Below are 7,574 nucleotides of genomic sequence, written 5' to 3'. Positions count from 1 at the left end.
AATGATGAGGGCAATGAATGTACAAATGTGCTTTACACAATTGATGTATGTATGGATTGTGATAAGAGTTGTATGAGCCCCTAATAAAATGATTTATAAAAAACCACAAAAGTATAGCAAGCACAGTGTAGACTCATGGCCTTAAAAATGGAACGCGTACTAGTCCTCTCACTAACTAGTCCTCTCACTAACTAGTCCTCTCACTAACTAGCCCTTCTCCTCTCAGGACTGTGGGCCTTGTGCTTCTCTTGAACAAGTATAAAGCGTGGATACATGACACAGAGTAGCCCGAAAAGTGACAGCTAGGGTAGCACTCCATTGAGAGAAACCGTAACAGTGTGGCACAACCCAAAGAGAAAGAGGGTCTGCTTGTGTGTTGTATGACAACAGCTTATACAAGTCACAACAAGAAATGACTGTCGACATATTCGCTCTGGTGCCGCGAGGTGAATCTTCATGAGGATTCGGCTAACTCATACAGCCCAGTGAGTACAGAAAACAGAAGCTGAGGTGGAATGGAATATCCTACCACCCACGTCCCAGAGGACAAGGAATGCTTCACCTCAGTCTTTGAATCCGTGGGCGCTGGCACAACTGGACAGCCACATACAAAGTGATGGCGCTGGGCCGCTGAGCCTCACACCACGTATAAAAATCACCTGAACGTGGGTCAGAGATGGAACTGTCAGAACTGAAACCACAAGACGCTGGAAAACAAACAAACAAACAAATCCTGACCTTGGATTGGGCAAAAGATGCATAGACATGACATTGAAAAACTTGAGCAGCAAAAGGAAAAAGAAATAGCTAACTGGATTTCACCAAAATTAAACATGCATTTCAAAGAACACAATCAAGAAACAGAAAAAGACCCCCTTACAGAAGGGTCACGGGGAGGAGATGAGCCAGTCAGGGTGCAGAGTAGCAATGATGAAACATACAACTTTCCTCTAGTTCTTAAATGCTTCCTCCCCACCACTATCATGATCCCAATTCTACCTTACAAATCTGGCTAGGCCAGAGGATGTACACTGATAGGAACTGGAAACACAGGGAATCCAGGACAGATGATCCCTTCAGGACCAGTGGTGAGAGTGGTGATACTGGGAGGGTGGTGGGAAGGTGTGGTAGAAAGGGGGAACTGATTATATAGGATCTACATATAGCCCCCTCCCTGGGTGATGGACAATAGAAAAGTGGGTGAAGGGAGACGTCGGACAGTGTAAGACATGACAAAATAATTATAATTTATAAATTATCAAGGGTTCATGAGGAGGGGGTAGTGGGAAGGGAGGGGAGAAAATGAGGAACTGATATCAAGGGCTCAAGTAGAAAGCAAATGTTTTGATAATGATGATGGCAACAAATGTCCAAATGTGTTTGACACAATGGATGTATGTATGGATTGTGATAAGAGTTGTACAAGCCCCAATAAAATGATTTAATAAAAAAATGGGGAAAGAAAATATTTGCCAGCAATATCTTTGGCTTAAGGAACTCTTTCCGCCCCCCAACAGCTTTATTGGCAAAATAATTTACATATCATATAATTCAATAGTTCAATCATTTAATCATATCAAGGAGAATTGTAAAATCAACCCCACATCAATTTTTTTAGAATATTCCCCCTCCCATAGTTCAATCACCTGCAAGATGAGTTATGCAATCACAAACAATTCTAGTGCTCCCTGCTCCCTCCGACTTCACCATTTACTCCTGAGACCCCCTTACCTTCCCCATCCTCCAGCCCCCCACCCCAGTATTCCCTATAACCCCTTGTCTCAGTTATTCTCATTATGCACCCACTACTCCTGTGCTTCACAGCTGGGAGACCCAACAGAGCACAATAAAAAACAAAATCGCACTAAGGTGGTAAGGATAATAGTATACAGACAAAGTTACAAATAATGCTTAGAAGGGACAGACCCCCATCAACATTGAAAAAGCTAGGGAAGAAATTTCTGTCATGGACCCATTAAGAGATACTTGCACACAGAACATGCCCAGGTCCCGTCTATAGGGTGGCACAGCTGGCCAATTATTGAGGTCGATCCAGCATAATCAAGATCACAATGCTCTCTCCCTGTTAGTCAGGCTGGTCGAGACTCTGGCCTGTGGCTCGGGTGGATCTGGCATTGGCTCAGTCTGATCAGATACTCTGCAGATGGGTTTTGGGCTCCCACCTCTGGATAGGGGACTCTTATAACTCAATAAAACAAAGAGATATACATGGAGTTTTTAAAAGCTGGACACAAGGTATGAATAGACATTTCTCTGAAGAGGGTATAACAAATAACCAACAAACACATGTAAAAAATGTTACATGTAAAAAATGTTACATGATTAGTCATCAGAGCCATGCAAATCAGGATCACAAAGGGACAACTTCACCTCCCCGAGGACAGCTAGATTGACAGTCACTGGGACCCTCTTCTCATGAGCGAATGTGATCACATGCCCCAGCAATCCCACTCCTGGAAGTCCATCCGAGAGCGTGGACGCATATGTCCACAGCACATTCACACAGAAGTTCACAACAGCATTATCCATGGAAGCCACAGGGCAGAAATAACCCAACGAAAGGCAATCTCTTCCTTATGAACCCTCACCTCCTGGTCTCCCTGTTTTATCATTACGTAGGCTCTTTTCTTTAGTTCCCTACAGAATCAAAGGGCTCACGGGCAGGATCCAGTCCAACACATCCCTGTAACCTCTAACGATAGCAATGCCTTCTGCAAAGTGTACACTTTGATTAAACTGTAATGTGTGGATGTATCAATGAATGATTGATACGTTTCTCTTCTCATTAGGCAAATTCTATTAGTAGGCCTTTTCTCCTAGATAATGGTAAATTTTACACTTTTTTTTTGGCCAAGAGTATTCTATGAATAATCATATCATAATATAAATTGTATTTATATTACAAAGCCTTTTCTCTATCCCCACACCGTCCCGGACATCACCATGCATCTGCCAAATGGGCATACCTGACACGGCAGGAGACACATAACCTGTTCTCTATAAACTGCTTGACCCTGAATCAGTTGCTTCTATTTGAGCATCAGAGAGCCTACAGAAACCATTAAACTTCTGTAAGACGGAAACAGAAGGAATAGTGACAAACAGGTATTGTTGCATCAGATCAAAATGATCCTGGTGGCTTATGATCTCAAATATCCTTCCTGTCCTCCAAGTGAGAGTGATTCCACTGTGTCAGTCACCAAAGATAAAACATTGTGTTGAAAATAATTATGATGAGAAATTCTTTTCTGCCAAGGGGAAAGGCACAATAGCCCAAGGTTAAACGGCTGTCAGTCATCCTTACACTTGACGGCTTAGTGCTTGCAGAGCTTAAGCGAAGGGAGTTTGCTTCTCTGGTGTCTCTCAGGCATATTGTTTAGTAGAGATTAAACCGTCATTAGTGAAGCTCAAAGGAAGAATGATGGGTAACAATTTTCAAAAGCCCAACGGATCAGACAGATCAACAGACTAAAGGAATCTTAGTGGGGCGAGAGGTTCTGGAACATCTGTGATATTCTAATTACTTCTGTGACAACATCCAGTTTGGATCTACAAAGCTTCTTTATACGTACAGTGTACCAAGGATTTGTACCATTCCGCTGATGACGTCTCTGTAGAAACTTGCTCAACATGAAAGAGTGTTGAACTTCACTTACCGCTTTGGCTCCTAATCTAGTTCCTTAGAAACATGGAGAAAGAATTTTTCTTTGTAAGAAAGCTCAAAGAGAATAAAGACAGAGGTCATCTTCTGTCCTTGTGGCTGCAGAGTCCTGGACCGGCAGAGTTACTATAGTGAGGTCACTCTTGTCTGGGTAACCAGTTCCCGATACTAAGTCACTTCTTTCAAAGCACCCTCTTCCTTGTTGATTGTTACAGGTATTCTTGGCTAGTGGGGCCGAGGGACCAGTGGAACCTACCCTGTAAGCTAGGGCTCAAACTCCTTCCCCTACAACACAAGATTCTTCACTTCCTGTACCTTCCGGCTCACCCATTACTTCCTTAGACCTTACAGTCCAGCAAGGTCAAACTTGCTGATATTTCCACAAGGATACCAAGCTTTTCACACCTCTGAGCTTTATACTGCTCGAGTCTTTCTGCAGAATGCTTCTCCCACCTGACCACGTCACAAACTCTCCACACCTTTCTCTTCATCTATTAGCTAGTTACGGGGAAAGAAAGACACCCTGTGGCAGGCTACGTGTTAGACTCAGAACAAAAGCTGGTTTTGCTGTCTCAGATACAAGAAATTACACAACCGTCCTGATTTTATGAAATCTTCCCTGGACTCTGCTCCTGTGGAAGGACTTCCCCTCCATGTAACAGTTCATAACATGTGCTGTATCCATCCGGGTACCTGGTGCCCTAGGATGAGTTTGCTCCCTGGCTAGACTGAGAGCTCCTTGCAAGTTCATTTGTCTTCTGGCTCATCATAAATGCTTTATACACATTTTTAGGCGGAAGAGGGGAAGAAGAAAGGATACCCATTTTAACTACGGAAAGAGTGTGTTTTCCAAAGATCTGCTCTGGGTGAAATGGGCACCGCTACATTCTTTTCCAAGTCTCTGGACCCTCACTCCATATCTTTCCTCTTCCCTCTCCTAATTCTGCCTAGGATCACTATGCAACCTATTTATGACAGGCCCCACTTCTCATGCTCCCTGGAAAACTTCAGGAGAAACCTGGGGCTTCAGCTATGCGGTTTGTCTATTTGGGACAAAATGCTCTTGTGAGAGCCATGGTGGCAGAGTGGTTACACATTGGGCTACAACTGCAAGGTCCGTCGTTCAAAACCCCTAGCTTCCTTGAAGGAGAAAGAGGAGGCTTTCTACTCTCATCAAGTTACTGTCTCAGAAACTCACAGAAGCAGTTCTCTGTCTTCTAGGGTCACTACCAGTCAGCATCAACTCCATGGCAGCGAGTTTCAAAGAAGCACCTAGCAGGTGTCCTGGTGATGCTGCACAGCTTGGCACTGGTTTGTTGGTGGCTGGGACCAGGTTCCAAATTGTTCTCAATGTCCACTTTTTTTTTTGAATAAACACTGAGAGCTTTATTGATGCATTGAAAGCATAATTTCTTTTACTGTATGTTTCCATTTTTTAAAATCGTTTTATTAGAGGCTCATATGACTCTTATCACAATCCATACATACATCAATTGTGTAAAGCGCATTTGTACATTCATTGGCCTCGTTATTCTCAAAACATTTGCTCTCTACTTAAGACCCCGGCTTCAGGTTCTCATTTTTCCCCTCCCTTCCCCCTACCCCTCCCTCATGAGCCCTTGATAATTTATAAATTATTATTTTGTCATATCTTGTCCTGTCCGACGTCTCCCTTCACCCACTTTTCTGTTGTCCGTCCCCAGGGAGGAGGTCACATACAGATCCTTGTAATCAGTTCCCTCTTTCCAACCCACTCTCCCTCTACCCTCCTAGTATTGCCACTCACACCACTGGTCCTGTAGGGATCATCCTCCCTGGATTCCCTGTGTTTCCAGTTCCTATCTGTACCAGTGTACATCCTCTGGTCTAGCCAGACTTGCAAGGTAGAATTCGGATCATGATAGTGGGGGGGCGGGCGGGGGTGGGGAGGAAGCATTTAGGAACTAGAAGAAAGTTGTATTTTTCATCGTTGCTACATCGCACCCTGTCTGGATCATCTCCTCCCCGAGACTCCTCTGCAAGGGGATCTCCAGTGGCACTTCTTAATGTGTGTCTTGGACCAAATCAACCAACCAACCAACCAACCACCTTCACTGCTGTCAAGTTGATCCTGAGTTCTAGCAACCCTCCAGAGAACAGAAGACCGGCTCCCTAGACTTTCTGAAACAGTAAATCCCTTCGAGAGGCATGGTAAAGCCCACAGAACAGCTGGGGGGCTTGAACCACTGACTTTGAGGTTAGCAACCCAGTGATTAACCCACAGTGATTAACCCACTATGCCTCCCTAAACGTCTGCTAGAGATGCCAAAGACTGGCAGAAATCAAGTCCTGGTTGTGAGAAAGCTGGTAACTGGTTTCCAGTGCCAGGTAGCCCAGTGCACGTTGTCGGCACTACGGGAGGGCAGGGAGAGGGGAGTCTAGAAAGAAGCTATTTTCATTTTAATTTATAAGCAAGTACCATACACTTTTTGTTGTTGTTTTGGGGGTAAATTTTGTTTTATGCCAAGACATCATAGTTGTCCTCAACTTCAGAAATGGGTCTGCTACACCACTAGGTGAGATGCCATCATATCCCTACAGCAATACAGCCGGAAGAAAAAGAAACTGACTGCAGAAACAGATTTGTGGAATTGGCCTACATGGAGATGCAGACGCAGTTCCTAACAACGGCTGACAAACCCTTTAGCCTGCACCATTTGGGAACAAGACTTGACATTTAGCAGGAAAGAACATCCATTTAACTGGAGACGATCTCTTGTAGTGGAAATGTTTAGGGTTAAAACCAGACATAGCTAGATCCAAACTTGGGAGCACTTGGTGAACTCAAGGCTGAAAATCCCACGCTGCATTGTTGTCCATCCATTGTTGTCCTGCCTGGCAGGCTTCCGGAAGCGAGTATTCAACCACTTTGTGCAGTTGACCCTGAGCGCTGTGTCCACTGAACTGGGGCCTCCCAGGATTACCCATCAGTATTTGAGTTTTGTGAGTTCAAATGCAGTTCTTCAACGATCGATGAGGACCGTCTAAAACGTATCTCCAAGGACATCAAGGTCCCATGTATCTTGTTTCAAATCCAAAATGTTTGTGTGGTTAAAATGGGAAAAGGATTCAGCTGGCTCAATTCACAGGTCAGTGGAATGGCCATTCCTGCAATAGGGTCTGAGCCATTGGCCAATAGCCTTGATGTCCCACTCATTTTAGCAGCGGTAGCTGTCACTCCACATCCACTTCCAAGAGCTAACATGGGGTGTCCTCTGACAATGTCAGGGTTATCCAGAAGATACCTGGACAGGGCTTGGCCTCCTGGCCAGTAGACATCCCTGTAAGAGTCACCGTAGGGCCCCAGGTCAGCTCATTCCCAGCAGAACTCGCTTCTGGGAGTTATCCAGCTTTGATGAATGTAATACCATCTTTTAAAAAATGGATTTTTAATCTGAAATATAGTTTTAATCTACAAACATAGTTTGAAAAGTCAATTAACAAGACAAGGTTTATGACTATTATTTAAATGGCTGTTTCCGACTTCTTTTCCCCAAAGTGACTATCGTGTTGCTTCACTTTGGTGCATACCGTGGTTTCTCTACATCACAAGTTTACACAGCTCTTCTTTCACTTTCAATTTTAGCATTATTTGTGGACTTCCTACTGTGGATTAGTAGATGTGCCTAAGTTCCCTCTCTCTCCAATGTTTATGCATTTTCTCTCTCTCCAAATATAGCTCAGTTTGAAAATTATTATGACTATTTAAATACTGTGTGCAGATAAGCCCTTAATGTGTACAAATTACTTGTTTCCTCTTATAACTATTTGGATTTCCATGATTAATAATTGCCTATTTTTTTTAACTTTGCCTAGTTTTTTCATACTCTGTAATTCATTCCTGAATTCTCCA

General features: G+C 43.7%; 1 protein-coding gene and 1 pseudogene across 2 annotated transcripts in view; both read right to left on the bottom strand.

Annotated features, from left to right (window-relative positions):
- The window catches only part of NEK11 (NIMA related kinase 11), a 295,896-nt gene that overhangs the window by 72,141 nt on the left and 216,181 nt on the right, over positions 1-7,574 (bottom strand). The window lies entirely within an intron of this gene.
- The window catches only part of LOC105978743, a 4,345-nt pseudogene continuing 3,276 nt past the window's right edge, over positions 6,506-7,574 (bottom strand).

Source organism: Echinops telfairi, unplaced genomic scaffold, assembly GCF_000313985.2.
Source record: "Echinops telfairi isolate 266 unplaced genomic scaffold, ASM31398v2 ScPeMD7_7420;HRSCAF=8458, whole genome shotgun sequence".
Lineage (NCBI taxonomy): Eukaryota > Metazoa > Chordata > Mammalia > Afrosoricida > Tenrecidae > Echinops > Echinops telfairi.
Note: the sequence above shows the minus strand (reverse complement) of the source record. Positions and strands in the feature narration are given on the sequence as shown.